General features: G+C 39.3%; 1 long non-coding RNA gene across 1 annotated transcript in view; it reads right to left on the bottom strand.

Moving 5' to 3' along the window:
• LOC140128983 (uncharacterized) overlaps positions 1 to 25,015 on the bottom strand; it is a 91,199-nt gene extending 66,184 nt beyond the window's left edge. Inside the window, exons 1-2 of the long non-coding RNA XR_011855227.1 lie at positions 24,878 to 25,015; positions 15,064 to 15,120 (exon numbers count right to left, since the gene is read on the bottom strand). This is a non-coding gene — a long non-coding RNA (uncharacterized lncRNA). The remainder of the gene's footprint in view (positions 1 to 15,063; positions 15,121 to 24,877) is intronic.
• Positions 25,016 to 27,287: the final 2,272 nt, after the last annotated feature.

Raw genomic sequence — 27,287 nt, 5'->3', positions numbered from 1 at the left:
TAACAGTACACCGGTCTAGGGACGACTTGGGTACTGTCCTTGTCAGGACGGGAGCAATTAGGGCAATAGGGACAACTAAGCATATAGGGAGAGAAACCATTCCCCCCTTAGGTCTCTCAAGGATACCCATCCTGCAGCCCGATACTCCACCTGGTAAGATTGCTCCATTTTTAATGTTTATTTATTGCATTTAGTGTTTTTTTTCTTTTAAAGTGACTAAGTAAAAGTTAAGTTTCAAATGACCAAGTCCGATGCTTGTATATATATGTCACTGTGGTCCAGACAGATTTAGTGCATAGTGCCAGAGGGATTTGGCTATTTTGAGTAATCCAAGCATTCTAAAATTGGAATAAAACTACTGTGCATACCTGAGTATAAGCCGACCCGAGTATAAGCCGAGGCCCCTAAGTTTACCACCAAAAACTGGGAAAACCTATTGACTCGTGTATAAGCTGAGGGTGGGAAATCCATTGGTCACAGCCTCCCAGTATATAGCCAGCAAGTACCCTGTAGTATATAGCCTGCCAGCCATCCCCCTTAAGTATACAGCCAGCCAGTCCCCTTAAGTATATAGCCAGCCAGCCAGCTCCCTTTAGTATATAGGCAGCCCACATAAAAAATAAACTTACATACTTACCTTCCAGCGTCCCCGATGCTCGGCGCGGTTTCCCAATGCTCATCACAGCACCTCTTCTGTCTTCTCTTCCCTGTAACTGCCAGCAGAGACGCAGCCGTGCGATCTGCCAGTCGGCTCATAAAATGAGGTCACCAGTGGCCGCAACATACTGTGCAGTGTCCAGTAGATCGCATGGCCGCAGTTCTGCCGGCTAGTACAACAAAAAGAATACAGAAGAGGACCCGTGACAAGCATTTGGAAGCCCCAACGAGCATCGGGGATGCTGGAGGGTGAGTATGTAAGTTTATTTTTTTATTGACTTGTGTATAAACCGAGGTAAGATTTTTCAGCACATATTTTGTGCTGAAAAACTCGGCTTATACACGAGTATATATGTTAATCAAAAGCTGATAAAATGTAATTATTAAAAACATCGACTTGTCACACACAAAATTGCATCTTACACATATATTTACAACAAAGTATGAAAAAGTTACGGCTTCAGCATATGATGATGTACCAATTTTTTTTTGTAGAGGGAATATACATTTTGTTTAAAATTTGTATTAAAAACAATAATATCTATTTAAATGTGGTCTCATACTGGACCAAAGAATAAACAGGCTAATAAATAGGTAATTTGTACCTTACAGTAAAAGCCTTAAAAACGGAGCCCATAAGAAAATAGCGCTAATGCATTTCTTCACTAATTTCACTGCATTTGAAATTTTTTTCCAGCTTCCCAGTACATTTCATTAAATATTAAATTCTGTTACTAGAAAGTACTAATTGCCAGGCAGAAAACAAGCCAATCTTGTGAAGAAAAAAAAATCAAAAAAAACTTTTGCTTTTAGGAAGAGAAAACAAAACATCTGAAAAAGGCTGCAATGGGAAGAGGTTAAATTCTGTGGCTCCATTTTTTTTGGGGCGCTCCTAAAGTACAGAGTACAGTGGCTCAGTCCTATGCATTGGATACATCTTGTCTCTTGTGTTTAGATGCATGTTGCACACAGAAAGCAGTGATTTCAGTGTAGTTACATCACTTGACTTTGTCTTTATTCATAGTAGTGGGTTGTAAATTAAGAGTAATATCCAGTACAATATGGCAGTCACTTTTAAACAGACATACAGAATACTGTAACCATTGCAGCTCCATTTTTCCCCACATGCTCCCTTGACTACACACAGCCCATTATGATGAATTATATAGGCTGCCAGACATCAAGACATCAAGTCTACACTACTGCCAGACATAAAAAAGATCAAAGTTTTGACATGGCCTGGACCCAGATAGAGCAATAATGATAACCAAAAGTTTGTAAGTCAGAAAAAATATTTACACCAAAAGGCATAATTCAACTTTAAATCTTTATTTAGTTCACAAAACATGATTAAAATGTAGCCATTGGCAAAGAAAGCCAACAAAATTTGGCTCCCCCCAGAGGAAGCTTATTGCGAAACACCTGTCGGGGCTGGCTGGTGTGGTGTCCTATTTACTGGTATGATTTATCCCATTGTTTTCTATGTATGAATTCTGTTGTTATTAGTATAATACAATTAAATTTAGAGTGATTAGGTCTGTTCTGTTGGAATATGCTTTGTACCATATTTATACTTTGGGTTAATTAGTGATATGGATTATAACACACACCTTTTTAATTTTGTTGGCTTTCTTTGCCAATGGCTACATTTTAATCATGTTTTGTGAACTAAATAAATATTTAAAGTTGAATTATGCCTTTTGGTGTAAATTTTTTTTCTGACTTACAAACTTTTGGTTATCATTATTAGTTTAACTGGGGGTAAACTTATTTATTTCTTGCCCTTACCACCCTGTTACACTCTTTTGGATACCCAGATAGAGCAATAGTAGCACATGTAACAATAACTGTCTTCCTTAAATATTATTTAATTGTTAGTTTGTATAAATATATACAGGCAGTCCCCGGGTTACATACAAGATAGGGTCTGGAGGTTTGTTCTTAAGTTGAATTTGTATGTAAGTCGAAACTGTATATTTTATAATGGAAGTTCTAGACAATTTTTTTTCTTTTGCCCCAGTGACAATTGGAGTTTCAAAATTTTTGGTGTAATTGGACCAAGAATTATCAATAAAGCTTCATTGCAGACATCTTACAGCTGATCATTGCAGTCTGGGACTATATTAAAACATCCAGAGAGCTTCACCAGAGGTCACAGTGGGCAGAGGGGTCCGTCTGTAACTATGGGTTGTCTGTAAGTCGGGTGTCCTTAAGTAGGGGACCGCCTTTAATGGCTGAAACCTGTAGCAATGTTTATGTTGCTTTCAAATCTTTTCTGTCTTCATGGCACTTCATTTTTTTTGTAAGATTTATTTTTGAGACTCACTCATTACAACAAGCACCTTGACACTAGTATATATTCCACTAATACAAAGGTAAGAGAAGATAGATGGCTTTTTTACATACAGTAGTTAACATATGTAGACACGGGGTACCCTGGGGCCATTTTCTGAGCTTAAGTGTTTGATCAAGTAATGGAAAATTCAAGGAAAATAAAAAAACCTTTCTTCAAGTTTTAGTTTATAAAGCACAGACTTCAATGTACAAACTGTATGTTTCATTGCCCTATTGTCCTTTCTACAACCAAGTCTTAGCTATGAAATATTTATACCTTCTACATGAAGCTGCTGCCTCCGGACTTGGTTGCGTTCTTCAACAGCATTCATTTTTTTTAAGTCTATTTACAATTTTCTTCAATGGTTTCAATTGTATAGCTAGAGCAATTTCAGGCATTTTCTACAGTTATTACTGATGTATGGTTTGCCGAGAAAGTAGGATCAATCTACACTATCTGATAGTCATGCTTCAAGTGACAAGAAATTGAAAAGATAGGCTTGTAGTAATCCACACATTAGAGATGATAAGATTTAATATTAAAGTTATTTCTACTGGGAAATGTTTCACACTGTGTAAATATTCGTTACCACAGACATAGAGAGATAGGGGCAGATTTATCTAAAGTGTCTTAAGGTAAGATATTCTAGAGTTAGACTAGTGAGTCTTGTTACATAAGATTCATTTAAGAGTCTGATGCTGGATAATAAATTTGTCATAGTAGATGGTCCAGTCATTCTGTAATGGCAGGACACAAACAAGGACAATGAGCCCTGACACTAAGAACTCCAATCTGTCCCTACCTACTTATTGGGTACCTCCTAAACGGAGGCCAATAACTGGGCGACATTCCCTCCCTGGTAAAGGTGTAAACACGTCACAATATAGACAAACACAATAATCCGATACAGCAACAGCGGGGAATAATAATAACCAAATCACAATCAAAATAGAGAAGTCAAGACACAGGCAAGAGATCAGAAACCAGAAACTAGAGAACACAAGAGAAGCTAGTATCACAGCAAGATAGCAGTTTGACCAGCAATGAGTCAAGGCTTAACTGGATACTTATAGGGAAACTCTGTCCTGCCACCAGTGGAAGGAGCAAGCAATTACAGATCCACAGTGTTAACTCTTGCAAGACAGAATCAGTGAGAGGAGTGGCAGATATCAGGTCAGACAGCCATTAGAACCTAGTTCAGACTAAAGGATGACGAAAAACTCAGAGTCTCCTAATCCTACCAGCACTAGACAACAGGCGCAGACGTGACACATACTTTGCACCTCCTATTCGTTGACTTATGTTCGGCAAAACAATTTTGAGAAAATTCTGTCAGGTCATCATTATTTTTGGTGCACAGTATTTTTGCTGCAAAGCCATGACCCTTTTCATAGGCCATGCCCCTTTTTATAGGCCACATCTCTTTTCATAGGCCATGCCCCTTTTTATAGGCCACGTCTCTTTTCATAGGCCATGCCCCTTTTTATAGGCCACTTCTCTTTTCATAGGCCATGCTTCTTTTGTCTTACTAGTCAAAGAAGTGCCTGAAAACTATATCAAACCCTTTACAAATATGTCATAGACAGTTTTTTTAGTAAAAAATTATGACAGAATTCTTTTATAATCAAATAAATAAGTTAATTAATAAACTTTTATAAGTGTATGATATATACAAATATATTTACACTGTGCTACATTTGGTGTAGTGTACAGCACAGCAGTGTTTGTTAGTGTTATCGTAGGTTTCGAATAATGCTAGCAGTGTAACACTGCTGCGTTTGTTTTGGCACTAGGAGCTGCCTACTTTAGTAAGCAGCTCCTAGTTCCATTTTTGAGGGTGACAGGTCCTCTTTATGGAATCCCTCTGGGAAAATCCATAACTTTATGAGAAGCTGAAATCCATGAGATGCCACACCCTGGTCTAGCCCAAGCCAAAAACTCAGTGAACCTCCTGGTTAATTACATGCTTAAGATTTAGTGCCACTGTAATCTATGTATACTGTAGATAACAAATACGGTGTCTATTTTGTCTTGTGGTATTGTTATTCATGGAATCTGATGCATGTCTTAAGCAAATGTTTGTACATGTAGAACACTACATGGATGAGCCCAACATTTGTATTTTTTAAAGGTTGAATTGCCCAAATACAAAACAATAATGCAATTAGAGAGGTAGGGCAGTAATTACTGTGTATGAATAATGCCGCTTGGCATGAGATGTAATCTGGGTGGTAAAAATAACATTATTACTAAGCGCCGCTCTTGTTTCCTTTACTGTATTTCATGTGCTAACACATCTCCTGTATCTCCTGTATATACAGTACTTTCTACTTCCAAACAATGATCCGCATTGGTAACGCCAATGGATGTAAAGACAGCTTGTTAAAGGGAACCTGTCATCAGAAGCCCTTTTTCTGGCTCCCCCAAGTCCCCATAGAGAATAGTGTACATCTTGCAAAACAGTTTTTATAGCAAAACATGCTTTTTCTGAAATAAAAAAACAAATGTTAGATCAAAGTTTGAAACCTTTTTTATGCAGTGTCCCTATTTCTATGGGAGCGGCCAGTAAGGTGTGGGGCACACATGCATGAGGTCCTGCGGGGGGGGGGATATGTTTGAAATTGATGGATGATGGTTTCTCAATGGTGGTGGGGAAACGCTCCTCACTGGCCACTCCCATGGGACTGGGGACACAGCTCTGCATACAGACAGGTAAACTTAGATTTTTTTTTTTCTAACTTTCTTTTTTCAGAAAAGGTCAGATTTACTATAAAAACTCTTGGCAATGTGTACACTATAGGGACATAGGGGAGCCAGAAAAAGGGCTCCTGATGACATGTTCCCTTTAAGAGAAATAGGGGCTGGCCTGATTGATATATAGTTTTGTGAGAAAATGCCCTTTGTGGTTTAGCATACTAATTATTAGAGCTTAAGTTTTTGAAATTTATAACACATTGGAGGAGATCAGACTAATGTACTTTACATGTGTTATCTAATGTACATTGCTCTGCTATTCAATGAGCATTGAACTTTACAAGAAGAAAAAATGCTAAAGAGAATCAAGAATATGAGTCATTCTTCATCTTGCATAATTAAACCAAAGTTTTCCCAGAATTGTGTATGTGTTTATTATATAAAATATCTTTGCATCTCATATTAGGGTGATTCATATCATATGTATTCTTTCGTGTGAGGTGAGTCTATATTAAAAACAATTAACTCAATTAAAATAATTTGCATCCTCTCATATTCTCATGTAATATTATATGATCACATTTTTTTCCATAGCACACATTCACAGTACAGTATCTTATTAAAGACAATAGGACATAGCCAGTCACTTACCAGTATGAAGACGCACTAAGTCACATGATATAACTTGACTTTGCTCTTTATTGTGGTTTGATTTTATCACATCCAACCAGTTAGGGCCAGAAAACTATAGACCTTATGGAATGTACATGCCTGATCTTGACACATCTAAGCAACAGGAGTAGAGTAACTTACTTTGACAACCCTTCAGGCCAATTCACGTTCAGCCAGTAGGACCTGTTAGCTAAATTGTTTCATAAAGAATATTCTGTAAACAAGCAACCAGAGTGAAATTCTACAATCAGAAATGATTTTGTGTTTATTTTTTTTCACTATTCCAACAGTTTTAGCAACATTTGATTTACCTTTATTAAATCTGTGAAAATCTTTTGACACTTTCAGACTAATGGAGCAAATGGTCGTGCATGACTGTTCTGCTCCATTAATCTCTATGGAGCTGACAGAGATCGGTGAATTTCCGTCAACTCCATAGAGATTAATGGAGCAGAATGGTCATGCACGGCCATCTGCTCCATTATTCTGACGGAGCGACGAGGGGTCCTAAGGAAAGCACTGAGACTCCCACTGATCAGCAAGTTAGGCAATATACCGTGGATAGAGCCTAACTTGCCTTCAGGGAAAACCCCTTTAACACATATATATATATATATATATATATATATATATATATATATATATATCCAGTAAAGTACAAAGTAAAGTAATAAAATTGTACTCCCCTTCTCCTGTTCTACAAGTGCTTGGCAACCTCATGTTCTTTTAGCTCAGCAGCATCTTGGCACAGGCGGCGCAGTGTGTGATGCAACTACAATACCTGATGTCCAGTGCACTACACTGTCTATGGCAAAGCAGGGAACATATTGTATCCTTGCTCTGCCATGCCACCGCCCGGATCACCCACACTTGGTGGTGGGCATTTTAAGGGAAAAGTGGTTATGGCTCCATGAGCCCACCCCATAATTCGCCCTGTCTGCATGTACAGTGTATTCATAGAGTGTTGATAAGTAAAGCCTGTCCTGTGAATTTATGAATAATGCCAGGTTGGAGGATGTCAGTTATTCATGTTGCCAGTAATTGGTATTGAATGCTTTTTTATTTGTTTGTAATTGTTACATTTTAGAGTTTAGGGTTTAGAGTTTTCTAAAGGGGCCCTGAAATTCCTGATGGCTGCCCTACCTCCAAGAATTTCTCCAGAGCTGTTGCTTTATGAAGCCTTGAATTCAAGTATTTTCAAGTATTTTTAGCTTTTCTCTGGATATTAGGACATTGCATGGGATGTTACAGGATTCTACAGCATCAGGGTGAAACATGCTCATCACTTTGTGGACCCTGTTTATTGGAGTATTCTGTGGCCTAGATAAAACAGGTGCAAGAAGGAAAAGATCAGGTACTTTTTATATAGTGAAAATTCCATTGAAACAATAAATGTGTTTACAATAATTGCTTGATTCTAACCCTCATTAAAATCAATCTATTATGTTGCAAAATAAGTAATTATAGTTGCAAGATTATGGGATCTATAAGGGCACACAGATTGAAACGACAACCCATTTACAATAAATGACACTGACACTTGCTAAGTGGAAAATATTTTGGCCATGGCCTTTATTTACTACCTTACATAAATTTGCTAAACCAACTTACGGTAGTTAAAACTTATTCACCATAACTTGTATCAACCTTATTTACAAACATCAGATTTGCCATAAGCCAAACTGAATTCAACTTAAAGGGAACCTACCACCCCGATTCTACCTATAAAGGTGGAAGGGGTGGTAGGTGGGCTATCTAAAAGATAGCCGGGACGTGAGGATTAGCCCAAGGAGCTACGAGGAGCTGTGCGCCAAAGATTAAATGGTAGGCGGAGTAACGTGGCTACTGGGGCGTGGAGTAGCCGCGACTAGTAGCCTCATGTCCGGCAACTCCACACCCCAGTAGCCACATAAATAAATTTGCATATGCCCAAAAAGGGCTATCCTCACGTCCCATTCATCCACCTACCACCCGATCTACCTTTATAGGTAGAATCGGGGTGGTAGGTGCCCTTTAACAGGGAATTTTCCCTGGTACGTAAAACAAAGGCAAGAAATATTACAATACAATCATACAGGACGGCGGGCAACAAGGTCAGATGTCCATGGTTCAATACTGAAAAGTGAGCCTTAGCACTAAATTGTCAATATATAAATAAAACCCCAGACATGTGACCTGCTTACTAATAGCCAATGAATCCCTGTCACCAAGGGACAGAAGAAAAGATCCCCCAGTGACAGCGACCCATTACAGGCTTTATCCTTTTACTATTTTACCATATATAACCCCCTGTAGTCCTCGGAAAAAAACTGATTCTTTATTTTAACCCCTTAACAACCTGGCCCTTTTTTTTGTTTTTTCATTTCCATTTTTCACTCCCTACCTTCAAGAATCTATAACTTTTTCGTTTTTACATGTAAAAGTTCTCAGTTGCTCAGTTCAGGCCATATGACCCATGGTAAACCCAAAGCAAATGTCTTTAAAGGGGTTGTCCGACAGTTTCAATAATTCGTCAAGCAGGCTGAGGAGTGATTTTTAGTCGGAACAAGTATATTTTATAAATGTAGCTCTAGATAAAGATTTATTTGTTCCAGTAACAATTGGATTTTAAACATTTTTTGCTGTCATGGAAGCAAGTATCATCAATAAAGCTTTATTACAGACACCTTACAGCTGATTATTACAGTCTGGAACTAAAGTAAAGCATCCAGAGGCAGAGTGGTCCATCTGTGGCTAGGGGTTGTCAGTTGATTGTCTTTAAGTCAGGGACCGTCTGTACTCTTTCTTCTCTCTCCCACCTGGTCCTACCATTTATAGAGTGATTAGAGAGGACTGATCCCAAAACTAACCTTTGTTGTACCCCATTGCTTACATTACTAAGCAGTGAGTATGTACCATTTTAACAACTCTATAGGGGGCCCACCAGCTCAGGGGCCCATGGGTAGATTCACTGATGTACCATTCTGAGACTTACCGTATATACTCGAGTATAAGCCGACCCGAGTATAAGCCGAGACACCTAATTTTACCACCAAAAACTGGGAAAACCTATTGACTCGAGGGCCGAGGGTGGGAAATGCATTGGTCACAGACCCCTCTCCAGTATATAGCCAGCCAGCCCCCTATAATATACAGCCTGTCCCCAGTAATATACAGCCTTCCCCCAGTAGTATACAGCCTGCCCCCAGTAGTATACAACCTGCCCCTAGTAGCATGCAGCCTGCCCCCAGTAGTGTACATCCACCTCAGCCTGCCCCCAGTAGTATACAGCCACCTCAGCCTGCCCCCAGTAGTATACAGCCACCTCAGCCTGCCCCCAGTAGTATACATCCCAGCATTAAAAAAAGAAATACACTTCTGTCTTCTTTAACATTGTGCTGGGCGCCACCATCGCTCTCTCCTGGCCGGCGCCTAGCATGACGTCATACTAGGCGCCGCCCAGGAGAAAAGCATGGCGGCGCCCAGCACGAGAAGAAGAGAAGAAAGAAGATGGGCGCGGAAGCCAGAAGACGGGGGAGCAGTGCTGAACATCGGGGGAGCAGCGCTGCACATCGGGGCCACCGGAGGGTGAGTATGTAAATTTATTATTTTTTAAGTATTTTTTATACTCCCCCAGTAATTATTGACTCGTGTATAAGCTGAGGGGACGTTTTTCAGCACATTTTTTGTGCTGAAAATCTCGGCTTATACACGAGTATATACTGTAATAAGATTCAATTAACAAAAAAGATGATTATTTCTCACACATTGCAGAGTTCTGTAAAACAAAAAACTACATTTCCCAGAATTAACTGTAGTGCTTACAAATTAGTGATGGGAATTCCGGCTCTTCTTAGTGATCTGGCTCATAAGGCTCGCTCACAAAGAGGAGCCGGCTCTTCTGGCTCCTGAATGGCTACCTATTAAACATATAATAGAGAGCCGCAGGCCAGTCAGTCCCCCACTCCACACCTTTTTTAACCTGATTTTATCGTGTTAATGGGGGCGTGGCGAGCCATTTAGGGGCCAGGTTTTAGTGCCACCAGCTCTTTGAGGTTAGCCGGCTCACATCGTTGACGCGAATGAGCCAGCTCTTTGTGCCAGCTCATTTGTGAACGGCCCATCACTATTACAAATATCAGTTTGAAGGAAGCTGGTTCAGCTTTAGCCTACAAGGAGTTAATCCTTTTTAAGGATCTTTATAAAACCTCTAGAAAGCACAATTAAGGCAAGCGGCTTTACAGGAGCTAACAGAAAGTATCACACACAGCTACAAAAACAATTCAATTCACATTTTCTGCAGCTGCATTGATCCCAGTAATCCATACCCCGAATAGTCAGAGAGGTTCCACTAACAATTCTATACCAGACTGTCTGCAAATTCACTTAGTACAGGATTTCTATATCCCCTCGTATGTGCTATACTTTTGCTTAAAAGAATATTATACTGCTACTGTCGAAGGCTGTCAATAATTACAGAGATAATAAAGCTTCCTGTTGAATGACAGAAAGCAGAGATGTAGAAACTGTTAAAAAAATTGATAAAGTAAATTGTAATATTGTATAGTTGAATAAATAAAAAAAAACTAAAAATTCAAATCACCCCCTTTCCCTAAAACTGATATAACTTTTTTTCACTGCATTTAACCCCGTAATGGAAAAAAAGCGAAAGTCGAAAATGGCACTTTTTAGCCAGTTTGAAAAATATTTTAAAAATCAATAAAAAGTGATCAAAAGGTCATACAATCCTAAAAATGATAGCAGAAAACTTAATCAAAAGTCGCAAAAAAAGATACCACCCTCAGCTCCGTACACCAAAGTATAAAAAAGTTATAAGAGCCAGAAGATGACAAAATTAAAAAAAAGAATTCTACGCAAGTTTTTAATTTTTGTAAATGTATGAAAACATTTTGGGCACAAAGTGAAAGCTGTAAATTCCGAGCCCACAAGAAAACGCTGTATATGCGTTTCTTCACCAATTTCACTGCATTTGGAATGTTTTTTCCACTTCCCAGTACACGGCATGGAATTTTCAATACCAGCACTATGAAGTATAATTTGTTATGCGGAAAACAAGTCCATATACAGCTCTTTACGTGTAAAAAGAGGGGAGTGATTGTTTGGAGTGAAAAATGAAAATGAAAAAAACAAAAAAGGGCCAGGTCCTTAAGGGCTTAAAGTAGGAAACACTGTAAAATTAAGAAAACTATTCTAAAAATTTGTCCAAACATACATCTAGCTGTTGCCTCTGACTATCCACTGCATTTAAATCTGCAAGTACTTGTACAGTAATTGTACTTTTTTGTTAATACTATTAAGCTATATTCCCTTAAGTACTTTTATACTAGTTATGAAAGTACAACAAGGCTGACTTCTCTGCACATGTTGCAGAATGGCTGTTGGGCTCATCTGGTTTTTGATAAACCAGTGTTTTTCAGTGTTCAGTGCTTTGCAAAAGTTGATGTCTGCTTTGTGATCTGAAGCATTAAATGATGTGCCACTTATTTACTATAGATTAAAAGCAATTGTACAAGGCTACTGTATTACGCTGTAGATTTACTTTTAGGAAATGCCATTCAGAAAATCTGCAGGTCCCAGAACATGTGTTAAACTTGATAATCAGTGCTGTGGAGCACACATTTAACCAGATGGTAGCCAGATCCCGAGGTAAGCACTAGTAATCTATTGATCAGCTAGGTTCTCCTGATGAATGTGCAAGACTGGCACAGGAAATGTGTAGGAAACACAGTTTTTTAATTTGAGGGTGAGAATAGTGCCTAAGGGACATAGATAATAAATAAAGGTAAAGCCTAAGAGCCTGTTACCAGGGCTATACCCAGCTTTGCTGACCTGCATGAGGCCTATTTGGATAGTGGTAAAATAAAAACAAAGGGGTTGGCACTGGCTATATATAAAGGGGTTGGCACTGGCTATATACAAAGGGCTTGGCACTGGCTAAATACAAGGGGGCAGGCTCTGGCTATATACAAGGGGGCTGGCACCGGTTATATACAAGGGGGCAGACGCTAGCTATATGCAAGGGGGCAGGGGCTGGCTATATACTAGGGGGCTGGCACTGGCTATATACTAGGGAGCTGGCACTGGCTATATACAAGGGGGTAGGTGCTTGCTACATACTAGGGCACAGGGGCTGGCTATATACTAGGGTACTTGTGCTGGCTATATACTAGGAGGCGGAAGTTGTAGGATGCTGGTGCTAGCTAAATACTAGGAGGCAGGTGCTGGCTATATAAAAGGGGGCAGGGGTTGCTTATATACTAGGGGGCATGGGCTGGCTATATACTTGGGGACAGAGGATGGCTATATAATAGGGGGCAGAGCTGGCTATATGATAGGGGGCAGGGGCTGGCTTTATACTAGGAGGCAAGGGCTGTTTCTGGCCAATTCTTAACTATGGTATGAGACTTGCTGTTTTTGGTGGTGGTAATAGACAGTATGGGGGATAGAGAGCTGTTTATTAACCCTGGTAACAGCAGAGCTTTATTGGATAGTTTTCCATATTAACTGTCATTTCAGATCATTTCAAATATTGTTTTGAGGGATGCGTTGTAAACGTTTTTCAAATATAGTTCCATAAAAAGTTTTGCTTACTTTGTAAAGAAAAAGGCTGAACATGCCCCTTAGTAACAGTATAACTTCTGTTGTCATGGCAGATCAGTCTACAAGGCTGAAGACAGGACTCTCTCTCCTCTGCTTTCTGTTTGTTTACACAACTCTGAGCAGTGAGTAAACCTTTTTGCTCTGTACCTTGCTATAGTATGCCATGAGAATTATTTTCAAACATCAACCTGAAAGTGAAGGGTTAATCCTTACTGCCCAGATCTGTGTAAACAAACACAGGGAGATTAGATGTAAGATCATTTTCTGTGTACAAAGACATGCACTATACAGATCTCTACTAAAGGGAGCTCTGGAGCATGATTTTTTTCAAACTAAGCGGAATTTCCTAAAATATATTAGAAAAATGTTCAGAGCACCTCCCACTCCACACAATATTAAAAATTATCTCAAATGGCAGTTATACTTTAAATGTCATATGTTGGATCTTATTCAATCCATAGTTTATATCTTATCAGCCTTTAAAGGGCATCTACCACCAGGATGAAGGTTTGTATACAAACGAGCCTGAGGGGCTCCAGGCCCCTTACCGACATGTGACGTAGTATAACGTCACATGCTAGCTGCGGGGGTAGAAGACGGCTTACGGGCTGAGCCCTCTCCATACAAGGTGAGCGTTGTAACACTGGTAACATCCACGGTCAGTACTGGCACTGGTTGCGGATCTTTACCCTGTAAATGCCTCCAGCAAAGCTGCCGGAGGCATTTAAATCCTGGCGGCGCAAGGGCACTGCCATCTTGGATCTGATCATGCCCCCCCTTGACGTCATCGGAGGAGGGGGATTGATTGCCATGACAGCCTCGGGTCTTTGGCAGACCCAAGGCTGCCTGGATACTGCAGATTTGTTACAATAAGCCAGTGGCTCATTGTAATGAATACTTTGCAAAACTGCCCTACATTGCAATACAGTAGCATTTCAGTATATGGTAGGAACAATCAGACCATCTAGGGTTTAGGGTTTTTTAAAAAAAAAAAAAAGTAAAAACAAAAAAATGATATTAAAAAACCTAAAAATTCAAATCACTCCTCTTTCCTGATATAAATATAAATAAACAGTAAGAATCATAAACATGTTAGGTATCGTCGCATCCCAAAATGTCAGATCAAAATATTATAACGGTTATTCCCGGCGTTTACCGCCATAGCGGAAAATAGCATCTAAAGTTGAACATACCACTTTTCTGCCATTTTGAAAAATATAAAAAACTCAATAAAAAGTGATCAAAAGGCCATAAAGTCCCACAAATCATAGCATTGAAAACATCATCAAAGGTTGCAAAAAATGACACCACCCACAGCTGCATACACCAAAGTATAAAAATGTTATTAGTGCCAGAACATGGCAAAATGAAGAATTTTTTCTTCATTATACAAATTTGGTATCCCCATGATCGCACTGGCCCAAAGAATGAAGTAGGCATGTAATTTGGGGCGCATTGTGATAGCCGTAAAATCCAAGCCCACAAGAATATGAAGCAAACTATTTTCTTCACCATTTTCAGTGCATTTGGAATTTTTTTTTCCCACTTGCCAGTACATGGCATAGAATTTCAAATATCTTCACTATGAAGTGCAATTTCTTATGCAGAAAACAAGCCGTCACACAGCTCTGTACATGAAAAAATAAAAAAGTTTTTGACGGTGGGGATTGAAAAATTAAAAAACAAAAACGAAAAAGGGCCTTGGCAGTAAGGCATTAATGGAGCCTGGAGCTCCTCAGGCTTGTTTGCATACAGTCTTTCACCCAGGCGGTAGATGTCCTTTAATTTTTGTAAATAAATTAAACACAGTTGTTATTGGATAACTAATGTTTGTATATAGCTTAGTGCTGTGGATATTGTAGAAGAAAATTGCAGTTGGATGTTTGTACTTTTTGAATAGAAAAATCATTGATATCCAAGCATTCATCACTCTACAACACATTTTAGAAATATTTAGTGAAGCTCTTATTAATAACAATGGTAACAATAGCCTGCTACATGTTTATTGTGCTAGGTCCACAGAGACAAGAATGTCTAATTATATAAAAGCTAATAGGTTTCTGTAGGATAAGAACAACGAAGGGAATGGAAAAAGATGTACTCACCAGTTTCCACTCTGAGACGCAGAGCTCTTCATAGATTTGTACATTAGTTTGGTTGACCTAAGCGATAAATCAAAAAAGTCTTAGGTAACCTTTAAATGGCATTAACTGAATATTCCCCTAAGTTTTAGCTTAATTACAGAGGTAAACAACTATCCCTGACCCCAGCCATGTCACATTGCCTCGGCTTCCATAGTCCAACAGTTCCATTTACACTAAGGTTGCTTTAATTATCATTGGACCAATAAGTATACAAAGCAATCTTATAGCTTATCACCAAAATACATCTTTACAAGTTTAGTTAATTTACTATTGCATTTAGTTTACTAAAAGTTTATCTTTTATGCTTTTTATAGTCTGTCTAAACAATGTCACATTAATGTTATATTTAGTGGAGGGTGACGCCCATCACTGTTCTGTAGCTGTGGCAAATACAATAGGATCACTCTGTTGACTTCAATGAGTTTACCTCTGTACCAAACTTGTAGTCACTATAGACATTGATAGACCAGCAATAGCCTTCATTGTTAAATTCCCCATCACAAATATATAGTATAGAGCTTTTGATAAGTTCCAAAAAGTTTCTATTTGTTTATAACAATTCTTATGCTTTCTGACTGTATATTAAAACATTGTCTTTTTTCCATTTTAATAGTTTACAGTATAAACATAACCTTCAGAACATGAATAGCAGGATTGCCATGTCTCTTTATTCTAGCATGAATAAAAGATAAAATATTTGCATGCTACAAGGTTTTATTTTATATTATGAATCATCACTTATATAGCATAATATACAGTTTACATAGCTATGTGTTAGAGGAAAGCAATTTTCTACATTTAAAGATAAAGACCCGATTGTCAAGGTTTTCAAGGAAAAAGGGAGCAGTAAGAACTAGGGAAACAGGGAAGGGAAAACTTTCCCTTAATCTAAGGCTAAGTTAGGCCTGTAGGTGATGGTCACCATAACCTGGGTGGTTCTGGACCCGACAACTTTTCTCTCTCTGAATATGAAGACCTTTCCAGATAGTTGGGATAAGAACTAAATGATAGTAGGTTCTGGTGTACTAAATTTGGGCACCCCTAACAAAACAAGTGCTGCAAGAAAAACTTGGCGAACAAGCAATCCCTGCCTAAACACAAACACACAACTGAGACTGAATGCGGGAACAACAGGAATAGCAGGTAACAACCAGAGCAGGTCCACAAAACACTCACTACAAAATAAACACAGACATAGGGGAACCAACAGGAAAGTGGTGAGAGAATAGAAGAGAACAAACAAACTTTACAGAATCTCTCACCACAGTCAAAGAAACAAGCTACTTATTAAACGTAGATATTCCTCCTGAACAGAACAAATACTGAATGACAAAACCAGCATTAAATGTAGTCCGGTCAATCCTGATATAATAATACAAATTACCAACGCAGACACTAGAAAAAAACACCAGCAGGTAATGTAGAAACACCAGCAACAACAAAACTGAAAAAATCAATCAGGCTATATAGCACAGGGGTAGAGAACCCACAAGAACAGCCACAGGACACCGGTTCAAATCCTGACAGTGGTCATATAGAAAATGAAGTTCAATGTAACTTGTTATTTTATTTATTTATCTCCATCTTTATGTGAAGAAAATTCAAGAAGATCCTGTCAGTGTTTGGCAGATACTATGCACAGTTTTTTTTAAGACTTTTACTATTAGGCTACTTGCACACTACAGTGTGCTCGCCCGGGTTGGTTGCAGAAGAGGGCAGGAGGGAGCGAGCCTAACCCCTCCCCTCTGCATAGAAAGCCAAGCGGCTGCAATCTGGCAGAAGATAGGACATGTCCTATCTTTTTCAGCATGGCTGTCTGGCCAGGTCCTGGTGCAGTGAGACAAAGTGTGCTCTCTGCACCATAACCAAGTGCCATAGACATCTATTGTGGCTGTCATTTGGTGCGACCAGATCACGGCCACAATAACGGCTGTGTGACTATAGCCTCAGAGGCTTAACTACAGCCACTAAGGTGTCAGGGGGCCTCTAAGGTGTCATCCAACGTGTCACACTACAGAGTGCAGGATGTGCACCATTATATACATATTATGATGCATATTGTACAGCATAATATGTATATAACATATCTGTTATGTGTATATGCTGTATGTGAATACGATGTATGGTGTCTGTATATACTCTATGTGTGTATATATGCTGTATGTTTGTGTATGATACTGTATATGTGTGTTTATATATGCTGTATGTTTGTGAATGGTACTGTATGTGTGTGTGTATATGTGATGTGTATATTCTGTATGTGTATGGTGTCTGTATATACTGTATGTGTGTGTGTATATAGGCTGTATGTTTGTGGATGGTACTGTATGTGTGTGTTTACATGCTGTATGTGTATGGTGTCTGTATATACTGTATGTATGTATCTGTGCGTGTGTATATATACTGTATGTTTGTGTATGGCACTATATGAATGTATGCTCTATATGTGTGCGCATGAGTGTATAAATGTGTGATTGTAACTTACATGTGTGAGTGTATATTTTTGGGAAGGGGGGCCCATGCAGAAGCCTGCTATGGGGCCCTGCCTCTCCTAGTTACGCCACTGTGTACCCTTACATTTGTCCATAGCCTAAGGCAGCTCTTAAATCTCATAAAGACATAAGCATAGACGACATTTGGGAAGTTGTAGTTTTATAACAGCTGGGAAGCCACAAGCATAAGACCATGAGCATAAGAGATAACAAAAGTTACATGGGACAATGCACTTAATTATTGAATGGGGAGCACAGTCAGCACAAGCCCTGATGTTCTGTGTATCTTAACATAAAAAGATTATAAAGGGACAATTGCACAGATTTATTAAATTTAGTACAAACTGCACTGTGTGCCTCAGTAATGTGCATAGTGGGCCAGATTATTATATAATACTGGTGGACATAATCTGGCGCACTCTACAGTGCTCGGGAAGTGTGCAGCAACTTTTTTTTGGGTGCACCTTTAAGATACAGTGTGGAACACAATTCTGTCGAGTCGCAATATCGGCATGGGCTCCAAAGTGCCACCAAAGTGCCAATTTTGTGACGCGTCTGCAATGTGTGTGACACAAAACTGGCGCAAACACTTTTTAAATACACTTTTTTAAAAACACTGGCGCAAACAATGCGGGTCAATATGCTTAACTAAGACATATTTCCTATTATTCTTATTAATCTAATTCTGTTCATTTAGAAGTACAATAAGTATAGTTATTCATGTTAGTATATATTTAGAAGAACTGTACATTTGAAGATTTATGTCTAATGGTTTATATCTGTCTAATGGTTGCTTGAGATTCACCTTACCTTACAGGAAATCTACCATCAAAATCCATCATGATAAACCATGGACACTTACTCATAGATTCAGGCACAGTGACTGTGATAATATTCTTATATTTGTTATCCATGGTCTCCTTACTTCTAAAATCAACTTTTCACATTATGCTAATAAGCCTGAATGGTTCTGGGGGCGTAAACAGAGACCCTCCATGCTGTAGTTTCATAGACAGGTACACTGTCTGCCTCCTGTAATCTCACACATTTTAAGAGGGAAGTGCTCCTGCACAGTGTAACAGCCTGTAACGCTGCAGCATGAAAGGGCTCAGGTAATGCCCCAGAAGTTCTAGCAAAATTCTAGCAAAATACTAGTAAAATTCTAAAAGTTGATTTTAGAAGGAAGGAGGCCATGGATAACAAACATAAGAAGATTACCAGAGTCACATGCCTGGATCTATGAGTAAGTGTCCAGGGATTATCATGATGGATTGTGGTGGTAGATTTCCTTTAAAGTATAATAAGCATACATGTACTGTATACTACAAATACACAACATTGTGTGCATCATTATGCCTAGGGGCACCTGAGGTCAGGGATTATATCTTTTCTCAGAAGCTTGACTATAGTCTGCATAATAGAAACAGTTATACCGGACTGACAAATGAAATATTTACATGAGAGCAGGTTGAGCTTCCTCTCCTGTCTTATGGGCTACATATACCATAAATATTTCAATGAGACTTTACATAAATCAGTTCACTTCATATCAATGGAGCTGAGCTGTAAATATGAGTTTTGTCCCCAACCAAACATTTGCAATTATAGCAACATGCCATTAGCTTGGATCCATTAAGATCCAATGGATCATCTTAACTGTATCCCATCAAGGTGATTAATTATTCTATGGGCGAGATTTATCACAAATAAATCACAAAATAATCACAATTCTCTGCACACCGCAAGAAATTGTGATTAATACTGCAACGACACCATCTCCACACCATGTTGGCATGGAAGATGAACCGGCGCGGACATTGCTGGTGTGGGCTGGAAATTCATGCCCGTGCATGCGCACTTCAGTTAACCTGCAAACATTCAGACAGGTAAATAAATCTTCCCCTATGAGTTCATTGTAACAGTCACACATGTAAATGTATTGTATTGATATTTTATGTGATAGAGCAACAAAAGGTATCAATTATTAGTAACAGTACAAATCAAGAAACTGAAAAGTGTGGCATGCCCATGTACTCATCCTACCCATCACTACCAAGTGAGAACACGTCTGGGTGCAGTAACAGCTGCTGATCTGTTAAGGTTCTAGATGTATCTACCAGCATTGAACATCTAGAAGCTGGAATTATTGTTATTTTTTCTTTGCAAAATATCCCTACCTCTGTTAGATTGGTTGAAGAACATTTATGAGCAAAAATTTTCCGGTCAAGCCACAGATTCTCAATGGGACTTAAACAGGTTTTAAACAGTGTCTGGGCCATTTTGACAGATGAATATGCTTTTGTTAAACCATTCCATTGTAGCTTTGGATGTATGTTTAAGGGTGTTGTCCTGATGAAAAGTGAACCTATGCCCCAGTCTCAAGTCTCATGTACTTCTAATAGGTTTTCCTACATAATAGCAGTGTATTTAGCTCCATCCTTATTCCCATCAGCTCTGATCAGCTTCTTAATCCCTGTTAAAGCTTGAGGCAAAGTATTGGCTTTGCTTTACACTAGGCACCTTATTGCATATGCTTTGCCCCACAGCCAAGGCTGTAACTGAATGATTAAAACACAGCATACAGGCAGTCCCCGGGTTACATACAAGATAGGGTCTGTAGGTTTGTTCTTAAGTTGAATTTGTATGTAAGTCGGAACTGTATATTTTATCATTGTTGTCCCCTGAAGCTTCATTACAGACACCTGTGATAACTGTTACAGCTGATCATTGTAGCCTAGGACTAAAGTACAATAAATTACCAATATCAAGTGGTCCGTTTGTAACTAGGGGTCGTATGTAAGTTGAGTGTTCTTAAGTAGGGGACCGCCTGTATTCAAGTTTTATAAAGGCCCAGTCAAAGTCCAGACTGAAATTCTATTGCCAATTTGTGGCTTGACAGGAAAATTGTTGAACATAAACACTCTCCATCCAAACAGACTGAGGCTAATGTTATGTTGCAAAGAAGAATGGGGAGGGGGGGAACCCAGCCTCTAGATGTGCAATTTGCAGCTGGTAGAGACGCTGGAGCTCTGGGTTCAAGTCCCATCCAGGTCAACATCTGCAAAGAGTTTGTATGTTCTCTCCGTGTTTGTATGGGTTTCCTCCAGGTCGTCCAGTGTCCTCCCACACTCCAAAGCATTCTGGTAAATTGATTAGATTGTGAGCCCCCTGGGGACAGAGACTGATCTGCCAAGCCATGTGCAGCGCTGCGTAATCTGTGTGCGCTGCATATAAAGGAATTATTATTATTATTATTTTTATTACATGCCTCAATATATTTGTATCTGTCAACATACAACATACTTTATGTTGTGCAAGCACATAAAATATTAATAAAAAACATTTAAGTTTGTGGCTATACATTGAAAAATTAGGAAAATGAGTGTCTGAATACTTTTTCAACCCACTGTATGGCCTTATGAACTTACGCTCCTGGGCGAGCAGCGGGTGCAGGAGCCTGAGACTGATAGCTGATCACGCATGCTTGTTGGTAGGAATACACCTTTAGATACTAGCAACATTTACTATAGCCATTAATGGAAAGTCTTCAGAAAACATTGACCAGATAAGGCACTTTGCTGTGATTGACCAAAAAAAATGATATTTACGAAACAGAAAAGCAGGATCTACAACGTGCAATTATCTTAGTACATTCTGCAGTTGGCAATTCCTTTAATGAAACAGATTCCACTAGGGAGTTATATTTTCATTCCAAAGACTTTTATTCTTACTTTAAGACTGAACTATTCAAATTAGGCCAAGATTAGCATTTGTTTTATTTTAGTTCCTCTCCATCTTTAAACAATAGATTTATTTTTATTGTATGTCTTATTTGTTATAGGGACTTTAACCTCCAAAAACTTCCTTTGTGTGATTGTATAGGATGAACATAATTGGGTTACCTGATTAAAGTATGAACAATTGTATATTCTCCTTTTTACAAGCTGCCTGCCATATCCGGGTCTGTTCTGTCTTACCTTGGCCATATTTGTGTGGAACAGTGAACAATGGGACATCAGATATATCCTTATGCAATATGTGATTCTATCCTAGAGTTTCTTGAACAACCTGTTTCTGCTAAATATGCATATACCTGTGTGGCAACTCACGTTTTTAGCTGAGGGCTACATAAAGACATTCCAATTTTACTGCTGTGTGACAGTTTCATTGGTGCAACCATATAGGTGTACTGACTCGTATGCAATTTAAAGTATTCTTCTAGTCTACAGATGTAGTTTAATACTTAGGATTCAGATTCACATGGTCATGATATATCTGCATCATACAGACTGGTTCAAATCCAGTCTCGTAGCTGGTCAAATGAACTGAACTTACAGCATAATAGATGATGACGGTGAGAGAACTAAATTTGCACCTTTAATACAGTCTTTACACAGATCTATTACACCTAGTCGCCTGATCAAAATTTAGACCATTCTCTGCCTGCACCTGTGTACTTTCGTGGGTCAGCTGGAGGCCTGGATTACAGGGTGGGTGCCCTAAGGCCCCTGCCACTTTACTCAAAATGCGGCTCCCACCATCTATGAGCTGAATGTCTCTGACAGTGATGCACAAAGCTGTGACAGAGACTCTGGCTCTGTCACTAAGAGAATGCACACAGAGCAGTACTCAATCACATTCTGCATGCAGCATGTTTTTCATGAGCCATGTTACATGCAGAATTACACCTGATCCCCCCTTTAGTACTTACCACTGGTTGCCAGCCAAGTCCTAGGCAGTCAGTGTTTACTTCCTCACCGGTCACCCGGCCCGATCTCTAAGAATAGGGGTAAGAACTTTCAAGGAAGCAGTGGCATGTAGTGTTAAGGTAAACCTGCTGATAGATCAAATCCTGTCATTTCTACTTGTTCTATATTCCTAAAATCATTGTAACAGAGACTTCATTATAAGATGGCGCCAGCATCGTGATCATAACGAAAACAATTAAAGCTAAAGAATGTCAACAAGACTTCAATCCTGACGTCAATAAGCAACAGCAAGGAAGTTCTCCAATCAAGAGACGACACGAGCTGGGAATTCTCCGCCCCTTCTGCTTCTTCCATAATTTCTATATAGTTTTGTGAAACCAAATAAAGTTCTAGCAGTGCAGATGTGCCATGGCCATGATCGCATGAGTGAGATTTAAATCAGCAAATGTGTCTGAATTAATTTCTTATGATGTGCACGCATGCTTATTGATTAGAAACACGCAGCCAACGCACACTAAAAGAGGATGTCTTGAATCCTACCCTAACAGTAGAACTGGCGTGGCGATTGGGACTAGCAGTCAGTACTACTGCTACTGTGGCAGCTAGGACAGCAGCTAGGCTAACATGTAAGTAGGACACAGTTCAGCATATTGTCACATATCTCAGTTGCGCGCCCTTCCCAGAATCCTTTATTACCCAACATCTCCCTGCTCACCCCACCGGATCTTTGGGCCTTGGGCCTTGTGCCTTAGAGAAAGCTTGTCTCATGCCCTGTGCTGTTATTGTGATTTCCCGTTGTGACCCCAGTTCAATTCCTGACTGTGCTCCTCTGCTGCCTGCCTTGACCTTTTGATATGTCCCCGACTCTGATCCCATGCTCCCCGTCCTGACTCTGCTCAACATCTGTATATCTCACCCTGGCTGCCACCGCGGACAAAGTCGCACCTGTGGAACGACCTAGTGGTATCACAAGCAGCAAGTCCAACCTACTTTGCGGCGGGCTCTGGTAAAAACCGGGTGTCACTTAGATTCCGGTCCCAGGTGTCTGCTTATGTCATTGTCCATGGTGGTCCAGTGGGTCCACTACCCCTGAACCCTGACACATATTAATTTAGAATAGTAATGTCTAGCACTTTCTTAGCTGCATTAAATGGGGCCCCCACCAGAACTTGCGTCCGGGGCCTCCACCTAACTTAATCCAGCACTGGCCATCTGTCTCCTACACTGAGACTACTCCTAGAGGTTGAGATCCTTGTACAGGGGTTAAAGGGTGACACTTGGATAATGGTGACACTTGGATAATGCTTTTGGCATTAGCCAAAAGACAATCTGATTAAATGGCACGGTGGATCCACAACCCTCTATATCAGTGATGGTGAACCTTTTAGAGACCGAGTGCCCAAACTATAACCAAAAGCCAATTATTTACCACAAAGTGCCAACATTGCATTTTAAGCAGTAACTTATTGCTACCTGCTCTTCAACATCTATCAATTCTATTGGCCCCTTGAGGCCACTAATACAGTTGAAAGAAGGAAAGCAAATTCAGACTATCATTGTAGCTTCTCACCAGGATCTCTTTGTACAGTAAGAATGTAGGGTCAGTAGGATGACGTTCAAAGATAATGCAGTTCTATCAACACCTTCTCACTTTTCCCGCAGTTCCAAACGGCCAATGAAGTGTCGTTTTAAAATAGCGCTGATTGCAGCATCTCTTAAATTGCCTGGGTCTGCAGGAAGATTTGTAGAAAGGGCTCTAAGTGCCACCTCCGGCACCCGTGCCATGGGTTCGCCACCACTGCTCTATATTGTCCGTGCTACATATGGAGTTCCATTACAAGTCCAAGAACCAAGTGTGGCAAAAAAAAACCCTCCTTGTTATACTGGGAGTACAGTATATGAAAGTTGGGTTATATATATCTCCAGCATAGTATGTGAGCACAATCTTATTGCATGACATATAAGCATGTTTAATATGTTACTATCTAATTTATTGTATTAATCTCTTCCAAAAGCTACAACCTTGTCATCAGCGTATTTCTAGCCATTACGTAGGGATCTGTGTATTGTGTACAGAGAAAACAGAAGCCTTACAGTTACTATGGATATGACAAGGCTAATGGCTGAGATTTTTCTTGCATGTTACAAATCGTAAAAAGCCATGGTTGTTTCCAAGGAATAAACCGAGCACAAAATTAATTATTGCTCATAATTATCACATTTACGCTGATTTTACGCTGTGACACAGCCTACAACCTGACATCGTAGTGTTCGTTTATGGCAGGTTTTACTCTTTAACCATTCCAGCAACATGCAGGAGCCTTGCAGTAAATCTTATTTCCTAACTAAGAAATATAAATAAATTCAACTTGACAAATATCACAGCAAAACAAAGGCTGCAAACACCAAAGTGTATTAACCCCATAGTGACCACCCATATAAGCTTCTCCATCGGCTCAGCCTAAGTTCTGCACAGGTTCCCCAAGCATGGGAGAGCAGTTGCTCAGCTGTCTTATGACTGCTACATCCAATCCTGACTGTTTAACCCGTTAGATGACCTCTGGATTTACATACCTGTGAGGGAGGTGGCTCCCTCCCTTGTCCTATCGGCACCCTGCAATCTGCTGGACAGCCAGAGACCTAATGAAGGTCCCTGGGTCTGTTCGTGGCATGTGCCTGCTTGATCCAGCCCCTGTCAGGACTGAACAGTATGCCTGCCAGCCTAGGCAAGTGAGTAGACTGACATTACTAATGCACTGCAATACATGGTTATTGCAGTGCATTAGTATGAACAAGTCATCACATGATCACTTCTTCATGTCCCATTACTGTACAAGTTTACAAAAGTGAAAAATAAATAGTAAAATAAAATTCACATTCCCCAAAATGAAAAATGGAAAAAAGTAACAAGTCAGGTATTCCGGTGTCCCAAAATACACATTTCATAAAAATATAAATACAGGCAGTCCCTGGGTTACGTACAAGATAGGTTCTGCAGGTTTGTTCTTAAGTTGAATTTGTATGTAAGTCGGAACTGCATACTTTATTATTGTAACCCCAGCCCAAATTTTTTTGGTCTCTGTGACAATTGGATTTTAAAACTGTTGGGTTGTCATAAGAACCAGGATGAACAATAAATCTTAATTACAGACACCTGTGATAACTGTTATAGCTGTTTATTGTAGCCTATGGCTAAAGTACAGTAAATTACCAAAATCCAGAGGTCTGTTTGTAACTAGGGGTCATCTGTAAGTCGGGTGTTCTTAAGTAGGTGACCGCCTGTATGGTTATTAATTTTGACTTAACCCTATAAGTCAAAATTAACTCAAGTGCCATTTTGCACCACATAAAAATTTTAATAAAAAGCAATCAAAAGGACGCACAGACCCCAAAATTGTAGCATTCAAAAGAATGTCACCTTACAGCTCTGTCAGAATATGATGAAATGAAGAATTTAGTTCAAAAGGTTTTAATTTTTTTAAAATCTATCAAAACATATTAAAACATATATAAATCCCAGTGATCATACAAAACCAATGAAAGCTGAAAAAACAAAAGCCCACAAGAATGAGACAAAAATGTTTTACTTGTCAATTTCACTGAATTTGGAATTTCCTTCCACTAACCAGTACACGGCATGAAATATACTGCCACTAGAAAGTATAATTTGTTATGCAGAAACCTTCAGCACAGTAAATGGAAAAATAGAAAAGTTATGGATTATTTGAAGATGGCGACCGAAAAATAGAAACCTAAAATGTCAAAAGTCCTTTGGCAGCAAAGAGTTAAAATGCCCCCTATACTTATGATAAAAAGTTTACAAAATGGTAGCGTTCCCCGGGGGGAATGGGTTTCTGGTACCTCAGGGTCTCTGCAAACATGTCATGGTACCTGCGGGGGGGTTAAAGGAAATTTACCATAAAAATCAAGCATGTTTATCTGTGCTGCAGATTCAAAGGCTGTTACATGGAGGAAATCATATTAGCACTTTATATCCCTAATTTGTTCCATGAAGAGCACTGTAAGTAATTACGTTGTAGAAAATAGTACCATTGGTTGCATAGTATCATCATAGTGTCATGTTGCTTCCTTTCTACAGCCCACTACACTGACTAACATGTAAAGCCTTAGATAATAATGTACTCTGGTTATGAATATCATACTAGAAAACCTACTAGCATACTACAAATCTACTATGTATTTGTCTTCTGTCTTCAAAATGTCTCAATATCAAATTTGTCTAATTGCACTATATTTGCATTTTTTCTAGGCCATTCCACTTTTCATGTCATGCAACTTGCTTCAGATTTCTCATGTGAATCAATATGCAAAGTTTTCCAGAATAGGATAAGGAAAGCTCTTTTAGATACATTGTAAGGCAGCTCACTTGACATCAAGCATGACCTAAAAGAGGCCTTATACTGGTTTGGTTTTAATCCCGCATCATGTCATATCTATTCCAGAAGGAGCAGACTCCCAACTGTAGACAGCACTGTTTCAACCTGATTGGGTCTCCTCAGTACAGTGTAGGGAACTGGTTTGGCTGGGTGAGAGGCTTGTGAATAGGGTCAGGAAGCAAGAGTTATCTTTACGGAGACTGCCAAATAAGGCCACCATATAGGCCTGTGGATGTTCCACTTGGGGGATTCTGATGTGGTATGCAGATTTATGAAATGTGACTTTTCAAAAGTTGCAAATTTAGGGGCGTATGCACTACAGGCCCCTCAGTGGTGTGAAAAAACATAAGTACTAGTTGTGACAAATGTGTGACTTTTGTACAACTTTTCAACTAAAAAGTTGCATATCCAATCGTATCCACGTTCATCAAGCTGGCTAAGCCACTAAAATAAATCTGATGTGCCAAGACATCCTAAGAGATCATAATTTATTCTTAAAAACCGTAGATGGATGCCTGCATAATGATGAATGTGCCACAATACCTTTTTAATACATATACGACGTTTATACACACATTTATATACTT

This window comes from Engystomops pustulosus, chromosome 4 (assembly GCF_040894005.1).
Source record: "Engystomops pustulosus chromosome 4, aEngPut4.maternal, whole genome shotgun sequence".
NCBI lineage: Eukaryota > Metazoa > Chordata > Amphibia > Anura > Leptodactylidae > Engystomops > Engystomops pustulosus.
This window is presented reverse-complemented; position numbering and strand designations above follow the sequence as displayed.